This window comes from Mirounga angustirostris, unplaced genomic scaffold, assembly GCF_029215605.1.
Source record: "Mirounga angustirostris isolate CCGP_5_RB_7025 unplaced genomic scaffold, mMirAng1.0.hap1 SCAF_12, whole genome shotgun sequence".
NCBI lineage: Eukaryota > Metazoa > Chordata > Mammalia > Carnivora > Phocidae > Mirounga > Mirounga angustirostris.
The window spans coordinates 90152133-90169911 of record NW_026991720.1 but is presented as its reverse complement, the minus strand read 5'-3'; the positions used below and the strand labels follow the sequence as shown (position 1 = coordinate 90169911).

The following is a 17779-nucleotide window of genomic DNA, read 5'->3' as shown; positions in this document are numbered from 1 at the left end:
AGTGAAGGACTTATAAACCTACTTCTCTGGAAGTTTTTCCAGAGAGCCTTACAGCTTGAAAAACAATCATTAGAAATTTAAGCAAAAACAGGTTGGCTTAGAGATTTGTGGCAACCGCCACCATGAGGTCCTACTATATATACCTCATTTTAGAGCACCTTCCACGACTTTTTTTGGGTCTTCTTAACATGAACTATAAGTCTGATATATTTAGTACTGTCGTGAAAATACTCCTCACTATTTGTTATTCTTATGTGTGTACTTACGTATCAATAATATCTGGCTTCTAAGAATAATCATAACATTTAAACGTTTTTACAGCTTGAATAGGTAAGATACTAATGACAGTGGGTCATTAGTATCTTAAAGAGGAATAAAATGGAGAAATAGGTAGGGGAAAAGAAACAAAAATCGATGTAATATTTATTTTTGTAAGATCTCACAGTAAATTAATTGAAGGAAATAGTGTTTCTAGGCTACCATAAAAGGAAAAAGGCAGAAATGATGGTTGTGAGTCCTGTGGATGGCAGGTTATACGTGTGTACAAAGTAGGTTCTGACGCTGAGCTAAGCGAACCAGTTCTAAGCAATTACTGTGTCCTGTAAAGAAAGAATATTTGAACAATAACCAGATAGGAGTTGTAACATGTTATTTCAAGTTAGTACTAAGTTAAAAATAAAGAAGAAATCATGTAACACCTTACATTTTCTCCCCATAGGTGAAAATATGGCAGTTACTTTCTTAAAACAATATTACCAAGCCATAACCCATTGTGTATTTTGCCAAATAGTTGTGAGCAACTAAACAGATTTTTCTTGCTTCTAATTGGATCCGAGGAAATGTTTAACCCCCATTGTATTGCCACAAAGCCGGGCTGATCGCCCTGGGAGGCCCCAGAGGTCTGAGCAGCTTTGGATTGGCTGTGCAGAGGACTCTAACATTTTACTGCCCATGGTCCGGCCACAGCAGTGTTCACTGACCGATGTCTTATCTGCAGAAATGTGCCGGGGTGGGCAGGCACTTTGTGTAAGATTTTCCTCTTACTACAGGAAGGAAATGGGAAGCAGTAAGATAACTTCATTTGTAAGGTAATGTCTGTGCTTGTTTCTGTGCAAAGGGAAGTGATATTTGCTTACTGGGACTGATTGATTTTCTGTTCCGCCTCTCAGGTATCATTTTAATGATCTGTTTAAAACTGAAGCCAAAACTAGAATTGTATCCCAACTGTAAAGGCGTGTCTGAAGCTTTACGTTCTCTGCTCATTGATTTGGGTTTATTTAGTATGTTGAGCTGGTTAGTGGAGTTTGTACCAGAAGTCAGTATCTTTCCCGGGGCTTGTTAAACACTTATAAGAGGGATTGGGCGGGGCAGTGCCCGTCAGATTGAGTGCAAATATTTTGGGGCAAATGTGAACACAGTTTAAAGAAAAATAAATGCTTGTAGGTTTATGTTTGCTGTCAGGGTACGGCGGCAGGGTGTGGTGACATGTAATTTCAATGTAATTTGTCATCCTTTGTATAGATAATTGTTTTCAGAGGTCTCATGGGCTGTTTTTAGATTACCTGAAAGCAACCACCCATCCAAGGCTTATTCACCCTAATCTGCTGCATTCCTGCTGGGTTTTTGTTTGTTTGTTTTTTGTTTTATATTGTAATGCATCTCCCTGTGTATGAAGTGTGGTGTAAGCTTTACCAATTTGTCTTTTGGAATAAAAAGAAGATTCAATTGTCATTCTTTCTGTACTAGCTTGAGAATTTTCCCCAAGTTTTCTGTATTAATTCTGTATTCCAGAGAGTTCAGTGGTCAAGAGGATGAGAAAAGCTGGATTAGAGGCACTTATTTTTTTTTAAAGGCCAAAATGCCATAATTGGATTTGTTAGCTTTAGCTCATGAAATATCTTCAAAGACCACCTGTGAGATTATATTCAGTGTTACTCAGTTTTTTGAACCTCATGAAATTAAACACAGGGTGATTATCCTAATGCAACAAAATTTTGCATCCTTGAACACACTCCTCAAAATCCCCATTATCTGACTTTTATTGCAGCTGGACCCAGAGCAAATGTACTGTAAGACATGCTTCTATTTTCCTAGGACAGTTTTTTCTGTTCATATTTTCCATCGACAATAATAAAAGAGCATTAGAAATCACCATAAAAATAACTTGTATGTTTATATACAGTGCTCTTCAGTTTGCACGATCTAGTTTGATCCTCTTAACCATCTTCTGTAGAAAGGACAAGTCTTATTATCTGTTTTAAGGATGAGAAGAGATTCGGCAGCATGCCCCAGGCTACAGAGCTAGGACCATGCAGAGCTGGGGTCTGACACAGGCGTTCAGACCAGTGCTCTTTCCAAAACGCTGTGTTGGCTCCATGTGCTTGACGTTTGCTTTAAGGATCAGGCTGGACTAAGCCCTTTAATAGGAAGGCTCTGGTAACAGCTGGTGTTAGGTAGATTAAAATCAAAGCCCTTGGTTGGAAAGTGGAGTAATCAAGAGAGTGAGAGAAAAGAGAAAAGATCCCAAATCACGGAATGATCCTAAAAGAATTGTGGGGTAGGGAACATGATTCAGGGGGCTCATGCTTCATTCCTTTCTCTTCGTCAATACAAGTCTCCATACCTTTTTTGCTTCTTTCCCTTGTCCCTGGTTCCTTTTGAGAAATTCGCCATACTTCGTCACGACAGGCCACTATTCGTTACGAGAGAACTATGCGGGCACCTTTCCCAAACTTGATATTTCCATCTCATTTCCAGAAGATGAACTACCAAGTCTGTAAATCTTCCCTTTATATTACAAACAGCCTCGTTCTCATACTTACCTGAGTTAGAGGGAGAATAACTGATTTCTCCTGCTAACAAGACCCATTCACTGGCCATGACTGCCTTCTTTCCATTCCAGATTTTCTTACTCTGTAAATAAGTATGCTCTTGTAGTTTAATTCTGCCACTTTGTCAACCCCCTTCTCTCTGACGTTTCTGACTGCACTCTGGTTTTCATGGTTTCTTTCATTTTCCTCAGAAACTCTCATTATGGAGACTGTATTGTATAACAATAGCTTGGTCCTGAAATTCAAAGGAAAACTGAAATACTTTTCAAGGCTTGGAACCTACTGGAATCCTTGCTACCATATCTTTGGTGTAAATAAATTTGTAAGGGGGTGCCTGGGTGGCTCAGTCGGTTGGGCATCTGCCTTCAGCTCAGGTCGTGGTCCCGAAGTCCTGAGCAGGGAGCCTGCTTCTCCTTCTGGCCCTCACTCCTCTCTCTCTCTCTCTGTCTCAAATAAATAAAAAATCTAAAAAAAAAAAAAAAAAAGTTGTAAGGAACATTCTTCTCTGCCTCCTTTAGCGGTCAGAGTGTCCTGCTTGCTGGGAAGTCTTCGTTAGCTGCAGGTGTCTCTGGTACCAACATACTGCTCAAGCCAGATCTGTTCATCCTGTTGGATATGAGATCTTTGAGCACTCCAAAAGTAGAAGTTATTAGATGTGTTACCTTTTAGTGTTAACTTTGCATGTCTCATCCACCTCATTGCATTGTTGTGTGTAGATCTTTGCACATATATGTGCTTAACTATTTTTAAATGGACACTTATTAGTTGTTTTTTTTTTTTTACTATCGAAGGCTATAAAAAGCATTTACTATGGCTCATAATTCACATCGCCCAGACATCTCTGCGTGATAAAAAAATTATAATGATCTAAAGATATGAGTAGTACATACAGCTGTGAAATCAGATGTAAATTTCTCCCCCTCCAGGTTAATGCTGTTAGCAGTCTCATGTATCCTTCCAGAAATACTTCCTATGCATGTGCTAGCCAAAATTGATCTTTGAATATAACATCTCAAGTTGACATTATTATCTGATCACTGTGGAATTCATTCATCTAATAGATATTTATTGATGTCCTCCGTGTGTTAGGCATTGTTCTGGGCACACTGTAGATAACATGAACAAAGCAAACAAAATCTCTGTCCTCGTGGAGTCTAGGTTCTCATGCACGAGACAACACATAAAATAAAGTAATAAAATATGTAATGTGTTGGATGGGGACTAGGGTTGCAGGGGAAAATAAAGCAGGGAAGGGAGATGGGAGTTGGGTGTATGTTGCCATTTAGAGAGGGCAGCCGCCAGCCACAGAAGGTGGCTCCAGCCATCGAGGAGATGACATGTGCGTAAAGTCCTGAAGGAGATGAGAGAGGGGGCAGTGCAAGTATTTGGAGGAACCAGAGCCCCATGGTAGGACCTCAGGCTCAGGGAAAAAAAAATTTTTTTCTAAATGTCAAGAGGCATTTTTTTTTCCTAAGTCACCCAAAATGAAGAAGAGAGAGAGAATTTATTTAAAGTAATAACCCATTAATAAAAGTCATATATCACCTCATTTATAAAATAAAAAAAATATTATTTGTTCTACAAACAGTGAGACCCAGCTAAAAAAGCAAGGGTACTGCACCATGGGCCCAGAACGCCATAATCCAAGATTGTTCTGGTTACATATGCCTCCTTGACCTAAGCTGGTCCTGAGGCGCCAGGAACATTTCTAGGCTGGTTGAAAAGACTAATGTAGCTTCCTCCTTTTCCCACAAGGGCCATTTCCAGAACGTTCTCTCTGAGTAGTGGTCATTGCCACCACCTTTCTAGAGACATGGACTTAGGCTTGAATGTAGCCGCCTCCTTTCTGTTTGGTGAAGTCAAATCTGTTCTTGCAATCAGTGCTCAGGGCGTAAGCTTGCCTGGTACATAGTGTCTGATTTTAGTGGCCCCAGTTAAAGATAAAACTCTATACACACACACACAGGCGTTAAAAGACAGTGAGCATTTTGGGGCTCCTGGGTGGCTCAGTCGTTAAGCGTCTGCCTTCAGCTCGGGTCCTGATCCCAGGGTCCTGGGATCGAGCCCCGCATCGGGCTCCCTGCTCAGCGGGAAGCCTGCTTCTCCCTCTTCTACTCCCCCTGCTTGTGTTCCCTCTCTCGCTATGTCTCTCTCTGTCGAATAAATAAATAAAATCTTAAAAAAAAAAAAAAAAGACTGAGCATTTCTTTGGTGTATTTGGACAAAAGAGCATATAAGAACAGGATAATAATTTACTTCAAAAATGTTGTGTGCAGTCCTAGTGGGACTTAATTAAGTCAAAATGCAAGCAGGTTTGTAGAGGTTGTTGAAAACCAAAGCTGTTGGCCTCATCCCAGACTTCTGTACCCAACCACCCCGTCCTCACCCCCACCCCCACTTCAGAGGGAGGCTTACACTCCACAGTCATCTGGACTGTAATGCAGTGCCTTGAAGAGTGGCAGGTGTCTTTACTGAGAACTTCAATAGAACCCACCAAGTCATTTGTGCTTTGGGAGAGTAGTGTTAAAAAAAAAAAAAAAAAAGGGCGCCTGGGTGGCTCAGTTGGTTAAGCGACTGCCTTCGGCTCAGGTCATGATCCTGGAGTCCCAGGATCGAGTCCCGCATCAGGTTCCCTGCTCAGCGGGGAGTCTGCTTCTCCCTCTGGCCCTCCCCCTCTCATGTGCTCTCTTTCTCTCAAATAAATAAATAAAATCTTTAAAAAAAAAAAAAAGACAACAGATCCAAAATGGAGTCCCTTATGCTATGTCTCTTGTCACAGAGCCAGGACTTAATGACAGTTTTGACTCTCAGAAATGGAATCTTAAGCCAGTCAATCAGGAATCCCCTGATCAGCCCTAGCGAGGAAATCTGCCTGATAAACCCCTGCCATCTCCTAAGGAAAGGGACCTTGCAATAACCAACCCTCTGTCTGTCTAGCATAACTTCCTTGTTTCAGCCTTTCATTTTATATGGCTCCTTAGAGCTCCATTCTACCTGCTAGATTGGATGCTGCCTGATTCAAATCTATTTTTCTTCAAATTAAAAAAAAAAAATTTAAATATGCCTCAGTTTATCTTACAACAGTAGTGTCCTTGCTGATATGACTTCATCCAAATGTGGCATGTTTGACCTTTTCTAAGGCCGGTGATGGAGGGGAGAGTATTAGTATTGACAGAAGGGGGCAGAAGGGAAGGCTTTAAAGAAAAAATACTTTCTTCGAGAGGGAAGTAATTCAGATAGGGAACTACAGCTAGATGAAGAAGAAGGATGTCATTAATAATTGAAAGCAGTGAAACTCTATACCCTGGTACTACCGTGGATCAAGCCACCAACGTCTGCTCAGAATCACTGCAGCCGTCTTCTTTCATGTGGCCTTCCTGTCTCAACTTTGCTTCCCTTCAGCGTATTCTCATACAGCCAGATCCAGCCTTTAAAATGGGAGTCAGATCATGTTACTCCACCACTCAGAACCTCTAAAGGGCTTCCCAATTCACTTGGAGTGAAAGTCAGAGGCCTCGAACCCATGTACCAGCCCTAGGTCATCTGGTCCCCCATTCCAACTCTGCCATTCCTTCCCCAGCTCTTCTGCTCGCTCCCTTCAGCCACCCTGACCCCCTGGCTGTTCTCAAACACGAAATCTCCTACCTCAGGGCCTTTGCATTTGCCTGGAACCCTCACCTTACCTGCAGAGCCCTTCCCCAATGACTCTCACACTCACATTCTTCAAGTCTTTCCTGAAATCACACCTGCTCAAGGAGGTTTTCCTGTGACCATCATATTTAAAATTGTAGCCCTCTCCATCTCCACACTTCCATGCTCTTACCACACTTCATCTTTTCATTCTAACATATTATGTTTCTTTACTTATTTATTTTGCTTACTATTTGTCTTCATCCCCAGGATATAAGCTACATGAGAGCAGAGAGTTCTGCCTTTTTAAATTCACCACTACCTCTGGCGCCTAGGACAGTGCCTGGTACTTACATACTAGGTACTCAGTAACTCTTTGTCAAATAAGTAAATGAATGAATTGTGGAAATTTATTTGGGGAGAGAGAACTTACTTCCTCTAAAAGTAATGAATGTCTGGGGAATCACACAATTAAAAAAAAAAAAAACTTAAAAATGTTTGTTGTCTACATAGCCCATGCCTCCTGACAGGCATGTTTCCTGGGGCTGCCAGATAGTTGATTGAGAAAGAAAGGTCTTGGATGCCTCCAAAGTCATGCTTTAATGCAAATGGTGCTGGGAATAGCAATGAGAATAATGAAAACAAAAAGGAGGTGGAAATTGAAAATGGTTGTTTTGCTTCCAAAGTAGTGATTTTCAAAGCAAAGGAGTTGAATAGGAAATAAATTAACAAAAACTCTCTGTCTCTGAAAATGCAAACTTCATTTCCATTTTGATCTGTGTGATTTTTCAAGCTCAGTGATCCAAGGTCAGAGGGCACTTGTATTAGCATAGACCTTGCTTTGTTAATTCACCTCTGACTAAACCTCTCAATTCCTTTTTACGATGGTGGCGTTCCAATGACAATAAAACCAAGCTCTCATAACACCAGAAACATTTATACAGCACTTAGACAATTCCTAAATGAATTGTTCCCCGAGACCTTAAGAGATAGGTCAGGATTATTAACCCCATTTTGTACACAGATAGGAAGTAATTTGCCTAAATGTCACCTGGTAAGCCATTGAATTCATAACTTGATTGCTTTATTTAGAAATACTGGTTCATTTAATACAGTTCATGTTGCATTAAAGATGACCTCTTTTTAAATGGACAGCTTCATATTTGGAGTTAACTTTAATAAGTGACCTGGAACTAATAGTATTCCAGATTTCCATAAGACCAGCATTTCCAAATCTCAAGTTGGGACACTAATCTAGACAGCTGAAAGATCTGAGACCCCCAAAGCCATTTTGGGATTGGCCAGGAATGGGCCACTCTGCTTAGATACCACTATGGAGAAATCTATAATGGTAGGCTTATCGTTTATATCCTGTTTGACTTTCTTTGCTTTTTGCTTTTTTTCTTTTCTTTTCTTCCTTTTTATGCTCGTAAAGTTCCTTTTGGTTCAAAAAGCCCGTACAAGTGCAATTGAAAATTAGTGCTTTCATAGACAACTAAGTGAAGCCAAACTTTCTTAGGATGCTCCTGGTGCCAGTCAATAATTATTATGGGAACCACAGGATGAACTTTACTGAAGCTACATCAGAGTTGTATTTGGAACCCATTTTATTTTGATTCAGTTGTGGTTCATTCCTTCTTCCTTCCACAGCAGTATTATGAAAAGACATCAAATTGAGTTCACTGAATGTGGCAGCTACTCAGGAAGCTGCAAGGAGAAATAAAAGTGTGGGGGCTACTTGTGAGTTCATATCTGTATCAAGAAGAGACTGAAAAAAAAAGAGAATTTTGAAAGAATGACTTACCAACTTTGAAAGCTGATAGTAAAAAAAAAAAAAGAAGAAATGTCTAGTTTTTGTCCAAATGTTTGAAAGTTTTTCTGACTTCTCATTTTATCTCTAGTGAGATTTGTTTAGTGCCAACAATAAAAATGCAAATTATACTTCTAATTTTTTAAAGGAGATTTCCCCCCCCCTTTTATGGTAAATGTATTCATTCTTTTTGCTAAATCTGATTTACTGCATTATTATCCCTTTCTCTACAATCTGACATATTATTTGTGGCATCTGCTAGGAATATGAACTACAGTTTTGATATTAATGGGCAGTTTCATTGGGCATTTAAAACACCCCTTTAAACATCAGAAGAATTTTGCACGTGAAATTTACAAACGTTTTTGTATACCCAAGTGTATTAAATTTGTTCAGGCCCAAGTGTACACTGATAGAACAATAATTATTAGGTTTTCAACCAAGTCAGATTAAACTTTAAAATGAAGATCTTTGTAAGGCTAAATCTCGAAAAGTGATGGTACAGACCTCTACAAATCAGCCTGTGTTCCCAGGACCTACAAAACCCAGGGGGCTTTGGCTTTGGTAGCTTATAATAAAATGCAACCTTGGGAGCCTTCTTCTGGCTCTCTACATTGCATTCTTAAGATAAGTTAAGCTGAACAACAAATTGACAGAGGTGAGTTGTATAAATGACAATTTGGTGAAAAGGTGAATTGTGCAGATTATATGGGTCAAGTCTGTACAACTTTTCTGAACTTTGAGAGACGGTCTGGAATGTACTATGTTGTTCAGAGGTCAGATTAACTCACTACACAAAAGCTCGATGCATCCTACTCCTATTTTTATCCAGAATTTGAAATGCAGAAATGTCTGTCACCTATTTATTGAATGATAAATCTGCATAAATTAAAATAGTGAGCCCGTGGCTAACTTGATCTATAAAAGGTGTTCTTGTTATTACTTTATCTATCTGCTCTTAGCACACATTACTGTGCAGATCTGAATTTTCCCCCACTCAACAGTATATATTAGCATCAATAACCATATTTTAAAGCAAGAAATGATATATATTTGATTCTTTGTTCAAGTTCTTAAATATTAATCAAATTAGTGCACCATTTAGTTACATGTCCTGTTGTCGTCTTATGTGTTAATGAAAGATGCCTAAGTAATCATATTTTGTGAAGTTTAATATACTTCATTCCTTTGATCAAATAGTTCAACTGTTTTTTTATTCCCCAAAGTATCTACTTTAAACAGTATTGATCAAGTGTGGACAACTTAATTTACTAGTCCTGCAGATTCTGGTGATTCTCTTTTAATCATATTCAGCTTTATTAGTAGATTTTTGTAATAGAACCTTAAGAGACTATGTTTTGATTAACACTACAAAATTAAAAATCGGCATGCAGTTTATAATTTTTTTATCTGATCATGATAATTCTTTGATATATTAAATACTGTCTTTCATCTGAGAGCTTCAAAGACTTTTACCAATTTTTAAAAGTTTTTTAAAGATTTTATTTATTTATTTGAGATAGAGCGTGAGCACAAGCAGGGGGAGGGGCAGAGGAAGAGGGAGAAGCAGGCTCCCTGCTGAGCAGGGATCCTGACACAGGGCTCGATCCCAGGACCCCAAGATCATGACCTGAGCTGAAGGCAGACGTTTAACCAACTGTCACCCAGGTGCTCCGACTTTCACCTATTGTAACTGTACAGGAATTCACTAGTAGCCCCTTGCCCTCATTTTTTATCAGATCATTCCTCTCCCACCCCGGGCCTCGTTACAGTACATCTATGGTTTCCCATAGCCCTTAAGACAGAGACTGAGAGATCCACAGGGCTCTGTGTGGCACTGGGCCTCCACCTGCTTCTCTAGCCTCGTTGGGGCCATGCCCCGCTTCCCTCTGCTCTGCTCTGGCCACACTGTCCCTGCCCAACCCCGTCCATCGGATCTCAGCTCAGTCATCATTCCCTTCAGAAAGACCTTGACTGAGCCAGTTCTCATCACCACACTCGCTAGGAGCTCCACACAGCTCTGCTTTGATGACTTTTCAAAGTGGGTATTTTAGATTCATATCTGTCTCCTATAGTCGACTGTGAGCTTCATGGGGGCAAAGAAGGGTCCTGTTTGCTGATGTTTTCATTGCTGTTTTCTCACCGTTGTATTTCTGGTGCCCAGCATAGTGTGGCAAGTGATAGACATTTAATAAATATTTGTTGAGTGTATGAGGGAATGAATAAATGCTTTCTGAGGGCAGCATTTGTTTCTCTTCTATGTCTTCAGTGCCTAGAACAGGGCCTGGGCCACGGGAATTCTCATGAAATATTTGTTGATTTAGAATTCATGTTTTCCTGACTTTTCAGGGACTTGGAAAGTATTGATGAGAGAGTGTAGGGTTAGATTAATTTTTTTTTCCTGCAAATATCCTGTTCTGTTTATTAACTTACAGAGGTAGAAGGAAGTCTAAGCCATGTTTTTTTTTTTATTGTGGCAAAACATATATAACATAAAATTTACTATGTTACCCATTGTGAAATGTACAGTGGTACTAAGTTCATTGGCATCACTATCCCCCATCTCCAGAACTTTTTCATCATCCCAGACTGAAACAACTCACTAAACAATAACTCCCCATATGGCCGTACGGTTTTATAAAACTTCTTTTGTTTGCCTTAGAATCTTTTCTTCCCGGCACATTCCATGGAAGTTCGATATGTAAAATAGGTAAACATGAAGTGCTTTTTCTTCTTGAATAGGGTTGGGCCTCCCCTTCCTCTGTTTCATTCTGTACCTTGTTGGTGGTGGCATTATCTGGAGACTGTTCTAGGACAAGGATGCCCCAGGGAGCTCAGTGTACTCTCTGGGACCACACTGGGGAACCTCCGCACACCCATGGATGGGACCCATCTCCCCAGTTCAAACCCAGATGGCATCTTTGTTTCCTCCTTCTCCTCATCACCACCTCCTCTGCAAAGACACACAGTCACTCTCCTGAGACCGGGAGCTGCTTAAGGATTGGGGTCATGTGATACTTGCCTAGATTCCCAGAGCTCTGTAATGTTTATTGACAGAGTATGTTTTCCACCTTGTGGATGGGAAACTTCCCCAGGTTTACTTTCTTCTAGGAAGGAAATCTGATGACCTCACAAAGTAGTGTATTTCACAGTTTAACCATCATTATCCTAGAGACCTTTTTTTTGTTTTTTAAGATTTTATTTATTTATTTGAGAGAGAGAGACAGATAGAGAGAGCACAAGCAGGGAGAGGGAGAGGCAGACTCTCTGCTGAGCAGGGAGCCCCATACAGGGCTCGATCCCAGCACCCTGAGATCACAACCTGAGCCGGAGGCAGCTGCTCAACCGATTCAGCCACCCAGGCGTCCCCACCAGAGACCTTCTCTACCACATTGCTTATGGTGTGGCCCAAGCCCGCCTGCATCAGACCCCCTGGAGCTGCCTATTAGAAAAGTGGATTTCTAGGCCCTGCCTACACCTACTGAATCGGAGTCTCTCAACTATGTTCAACCTTCCCCATGTTCTAGGTACAGTGATATTTTACATACCATCCAGTAAATCTTCTATATTTGTTTGGTTTGTATTTAGTGAAGTCTTCTCAACCACTTTCATTTATTCATTGACAATTTTACTAGTGTCCTTCAAGCTTTTTCTTCCCTGAGCAAAATAAACACTGCTATTTCAATTGTGTCAAATAGGATTTATTTAATAATCTCTGAATACTCTAATATTTTAGTGTTGTTTTTTTTTAAGTAGACTCCATGCCCAGCGTGGAGCCTAATGTGGGACTTGAACTCACAATCCTGAGATCAGGACCTGAGCTGAGATCAAGAGTCAGACCTCAACCGACTGAGCTACCCGGGTGCCCCTGGATACACTAATGTTTATTTTATTTTTTTTAATTTTTAAAGAAGATTTTATTTATTTGATAGAGAAAGACTGAGAGAGAAAGAGAGAGAGCACAAGCAGGGGGAGCAGCAGAGGGAGATGAAGAATCAGATTCCCCACTGAGCGGGGAGCCAGGGTGGGACTTGATCCCAGGACCCTGGGATCATGACCTGAGCTGAAGGCAGACGCTTAACCGACTGAGCCACCCAGGCGCCCCTGGATACACTAAAATTTTAAAACTAAATCTGTTCCTTTTCGATTATAGACACAGAAAAAGGACCAATGAGGAATAAATAGATTTAAGATTTCTGTTACATTCACGACATGCTGACTCTATGAGACAGGGCAGACCTAGCTGTTGTAACAAACCCCCAAATGGTAAAAACTTCCCTGAGTTAGAATTCCTTTCCCATTCAGGTAGCAGTCCAGTGCTGGTCATGTAGATCATTTGTGTGGACGGAAGGATCTCTCCCTGTCACCCTCAGGGAACTGTGTTGACAAAGGCCAGGCCGAGGGACTTCCAAAGTTCCAATGGATATCGGCTTCCAGCCAGCAGTAGAGAGATGAGGGGTGGGAAAGACATAGGCTTCTTGAACATCTGGGCAAGGAGGCTCCTTTACATCTCACGGTCGCACCGAGATTCAAGGGGAGCTGGAAATGTAGACTCTGGACGGGTGGGGCTTCTTCCGCATGACCACTCTGCACAACAGAGAGGGGGCATGGCGCTTTGTTAGACAGCTAGCCATGACTGCACACTGGAATTCTGGGTTTCTATTTAGAGTTATGGCAGTTGCTCCTAGTAAACCATGAAGTGCATCATGTATGTGCTATAAACTGTTACAGCAGTGTATGTCTGCCAGGGCCCTGACAGACAGTAAGATGGCATATATCCAGCATGCCGTAGATGAATGGAATTTGCTCACTATTGGATGTTCGCACCAGTCTACAAGGTAGCAAATGATGATGGCACTCAAAACAGTCTTCAGCTTCTGGGGGTAGGCAGTCTTCAATCTTTTTAATTTGACTTGTCAAGGGATCAGTGGTTTCCCTTCTCTGAAAGGTCAAGCATGACACATTGGTTTACCTGCAAATTTCCGATCAGAAGGGATCCCTGCCCTGCTCCCGCCTTGATATTTAAGAGGCCACAGAGTTGGTCCCAAGTCCCAGCAAGATTACTAGTCTTCAAGAGTTGGCCGCACTTCATGCTAAACTTGGGGCTGGACGTTAGGACCCCGTGTCGCTGGAACCCCAGCGAGCCAGGCTGTGGGAGAGGTGGCTGTCTGGGGGCCATCCCACTGAGGTACTAGTTGAACCTGCTTTATTCCAGACCATGCTCTCTGTTTTTTGGAATGTATTTTGTTTCATAGGTTGCTGAAATGCCGAGAACTGGGTTTCAAGATGATTTTGGCTTTTTGCCCTGCCAAGCTGAATTGGGCTGCTGGATGACAGGCATGCCCAGAGAAACCAAAGAGAAATGCCAATTCTAATAGGGTTGTTTGTTTATCCTTTTCTCTCCAGTTAATAAGTATGAATGGACCCCAAATTCAGTCAAAGGATCATGTCAAAGGCAGGAAGTTAAGAAAAAAAAAAAAGAGTTTGGGGGGGTTAGTCCATGATTTTCATACTACCGAAGTTTTGTTAAAGACCAAGATGAAAAATAAGTTTGTAAATTACCATCATTTCATAATGCTAAATTTTGCATGCTACATAAACATAATAGTGCAGGTGTATGACTATATTGTTACATGTAAGGTTTTCAAAATTGATGTCCTAAAAAGTATTTCTCAGCTGTATTGATTTTTTAAGAGTGTAAACAGGAAATAAAATTGTCACAGTTGAAAACAGAATTGGATTGAAGGGTCAAATGCTTGATATAATGCATATCTCCAATAAAGCCAGCTTTTAGAAATCTACCTTGCCCAAACCAAAGAGTAATATTAGCATTTTTAATGTCCTCATGATTGTGCCGGAGAGTATAAACCAAATGAGGTTTTGAGTGTTTTTGCTTGCTGTTACTTTTTACCTGGTAATGTTTGCAATAACAGATTTTCAGTTGCATTGAATGTTACAGGTTCCCATTTTCAACCAAACCAGACCAAACAAAACAAAACAAAATCCTGCAAAAAAATTCGTGCCAGTTAATAGTTCAATTTCCTTTGGAGCAATTAGGAAATTCATTATTTTCTTTTTCTTTTTTTTTTTTTAAAGATTTTATTTATTTATTTGAGACAGAGAGAATGAGATACAGAGAGCATGAGAGGGAGGAGGGTCAGAGGGAGAAGCAGACTCCCTGCCGAGCAGGGAGCCTGATACGGGACTCGATCCTGGGACTCCAGGATCATGACCTGAGCCGAAGGCAGTTGCTTAACCAACTGAGCCACCCAGGCGCCCCATTATTTTATTTTTCCATGGGTAAGGCAAGCATTCACTTTCTTGAATTATTGAATTTTTTTAAGGCCATACTTATGCACCATTGAATTACTTTTATTGTAATTGGTTTATCGTGTGTACCATGGCCTTTGGGTTTCTTTTTTTTTTTTTTTCCTAGATGTTATTTATCTTTTCTGAAGGCTACTTTTAAATTACATCAGATCTCATCTTGACCTTTTGGCTTAGGACTGGTTTTGTTTAATAGGATAAGTTGATTGTATTTTGGTTTAAAAAAATTGAATTGTTACTTTGTTATTGGAAAAATAATCCTTAGCAATGATGTATTACCCCGTTTTGTCAACCTAAATGTGTTTCAGAGTGATGAAAGCCCATTGACACAGTTGTCAAAGCAAGAGTAATGAATGTAACAAAAATTCATTCCCTAGAAATGTTTGGCATAATTGCTGACATAGTAATACAATTAATACGTAGTCTTTTGGTGGTCTTTGCAAAGGCTCAGGGGTTTCAGTCATCACAAGGAAGTTAAAAATGAGGCCGTGCGCTATCAATAATATATATAAGCAAAGATAAAATAGTTTTCCCACATAATGTTTATGGGAAACCCCACCTATACAAAATTACATGTGTGTTCTTTTCAGGGCATTTTGCCCTGAATTCAGTTATACTAAAAATGATTCAAGCTTATCAAAAGAACCACATTCCTTTGACTTCTCTTTAAAATGTATGTTCAAGGCTGGAGGGGAGCAGGGTGGAGGGATGGGGTAACTGGGTGATGGACATTGAGGAGGGTATGTGATGTAATGATCACTGGGTGTTATATAAGACTGATGAATCACAGACCTGTACCCCTGAAACCAATAATACATTATATGTTAATTAATTGAATTGAAATAAAAAAATAAAATTTATGTTCAAGAACATCTTCTTCCACACCATACCCAGTAGTATTTTCAGACCTGCCTCTTCCATGAAATGTTATTAATAAAGGGCATGCTTGGCAGAAGGGCAGAGGAATGATAGTGTGGGAGGTGTCACTGACACTTGGAAACTGTGGTCCCCGGGAGGTGGTGGCACCAGCTGGGGCTTTGGGGGCTTCCTGCTGATAGCCGCTGAGTTCCCCCATTTGCGTGCACCCTCCCTGCAGGTTTCAACCTTGTGGCCCACCCTCCTGCCTCCCCGACCCTACTCCTCTTGGCTTCCTCCACGCTTCCCATCAGTGTGGCCACTCCTTCCAACAGCTCCACTTCTACTGCCCTTCCCGTAAATCTCGGCAGCACCCCCACTCCAGGTTCATCCTGGCTTCTCTCAAAAGCCATGGGAGGAGGTAGGAGAGGCACACATTTTTGGATTCAGACAGAAGCAGAATTATACTCCAGATGTATTACCTGGGAGTTGTGCGAGTTGGGTCATTTACGTAACCTCTCCGTGCTTCAGTTTCTGCCTCTGTGTCAAAGCAATAGTGATACTTACAGAGTTGGTGCATCACCTGCCATCCATACACCAGGTCTGGGACATGGTAGTAGCCCGCAAAATGTGAGTTCTCTTTCTCCTCCAGGTAAAAATTATGGTGAAATTAATTCTGTTGATGTGTGTCTTTAGTTGATGCTCTTCTCAATATTTAGCTGTAGCCTCCGACTACCTGTGATGTAGATTTTTAGCAATAGCTCCACAGCAGTGTGGTGTAGATGCCACAGACACGATGAGGGTACCAAAACAGTTGGGGTGAAGATTCCCTTTGGGCGTGGCTCAGCGAACTGAACCACTTCCTGTTTCTGTGGATTTTTCCACACACAAAAACTTGTCTTAGAAGAGACTTTAAGAAGGAAGGAGCAGGCTACCCTTTTGAGTTGCAAATTTGCCTTACCTTAATTATTTGGAGGTGAAGGATGGTGGTGTGTTTTGACCAGCAACCCAGGAATGCTACATTCTGCTCTGCGTTTGAGGTTCCCAAAGTAAATACTTGTAGTGTGGACACTGACAAAGCAAGACAAAGTAACAACATATTATTAGGTGAGGCTTTGGTCTTGAGTCCCAGTGCAGAGCTCTAGTACACTGGGCTAGCAGAGGTGACAGACTCCTTTCCCCAGAGTGAAGCTGGCTTGAATGACCTGGTAGCAAAGTACTCCTTTAGGCAGGGTCTGAGTCCCTGAGGCCCAAACCGGTGTCAGACATTAACACTGCAATGGTGAAGAGAAAGACTCATCCAAGGTCCACATTCAGTAACATAAAAAGAGAGGGGTTTTCTCTCATGTCACCTATGGCGTGGGGCTAAGCCACCTGCCTCAGGTTCTGGGCAGAGCCAAAAGCAGAGCCAAGCTTCTGGGAGGGGAGGGAGATGGTGGAAAGATGGAGGGATGGGTAGGTGGAGGGGGAGAGAGGAGACAGCATCCACATGCTGACCTAATCAATGTTTACCTGTAAAGGTGCACTCATGTATTAACACTTTTTTCCTCATTTATATTTATCCAGTGTATTGATAGATATATATGAAATATTCAGTAAGTTTGTTGGATTGAGTTATTATTGTAGACATGACTTCAGATTCTTGCAGATTCTTTCCTACACACCTCAAAAGAGTTTTTTTAAAGAGGGAACTAAATAATAAGAAAAGAAGACCTTGATTACTCTAAAATTGGTTTTAATTCCAAGGAGGAGTCATTAACCTCAACAATAGTTTTTTTGTCCTAATAAAATATCATTGCATTAGATCCAATGAAAATCTATTAAGAGTGGTTTTGCATGTCATTAAGATAAAGCTTTTTGCAATTCAATACAGAAAATATTTTATAACGGACGCATACACAAGAACATCTGAGATTATACATCTTTTTATTTTATTAATGGAATCACTTTGCAATTCATAGTTGTCTTAATATTTCAATGCAGTCGGGAGTTCCTGAATTGACACTTGTTTCTCTAATCTGAAAGGTTTTTCAGAGGTCTGACAGTATGACTTCTGTTTCCAAAAATCCAAAGTCCAAAAAGCCACAAACCCTCCCTTAGAAAACCCTTGGTGTCACTGAATTGGTTGTCTAAAAAAATGAAACCTAATGTGCTCAGCTGCAATTGTTACACTCCCGGTCCTTTTCTGGCTAATAATCAGCTGGAATATTTGCAAAGGAAACATTCAGGCTGAGGAGCGGGGAGTTGGAGCTGGTCAAACTCTGGAATTATCCATAACTGAGCCTTTGTCACGGGCCAGGTGGGGCTCCTCTCCTCTTGGCTGCTC

General features: G+C 40.9%; 1 protein-coding gene across 9 annotated transcripts in view; it reads left to right on the top strand.

Annotated features, from left to right (window-relative positions):
• The window catches only part of NRCAM (neuronal cell adhesion molecule), a 277791-nt gene that overhangs the window by 122483 nt on the left and 137529 nt on the right, over nt 1-17779 (top strand). The window lies entirely within an intron of this gene.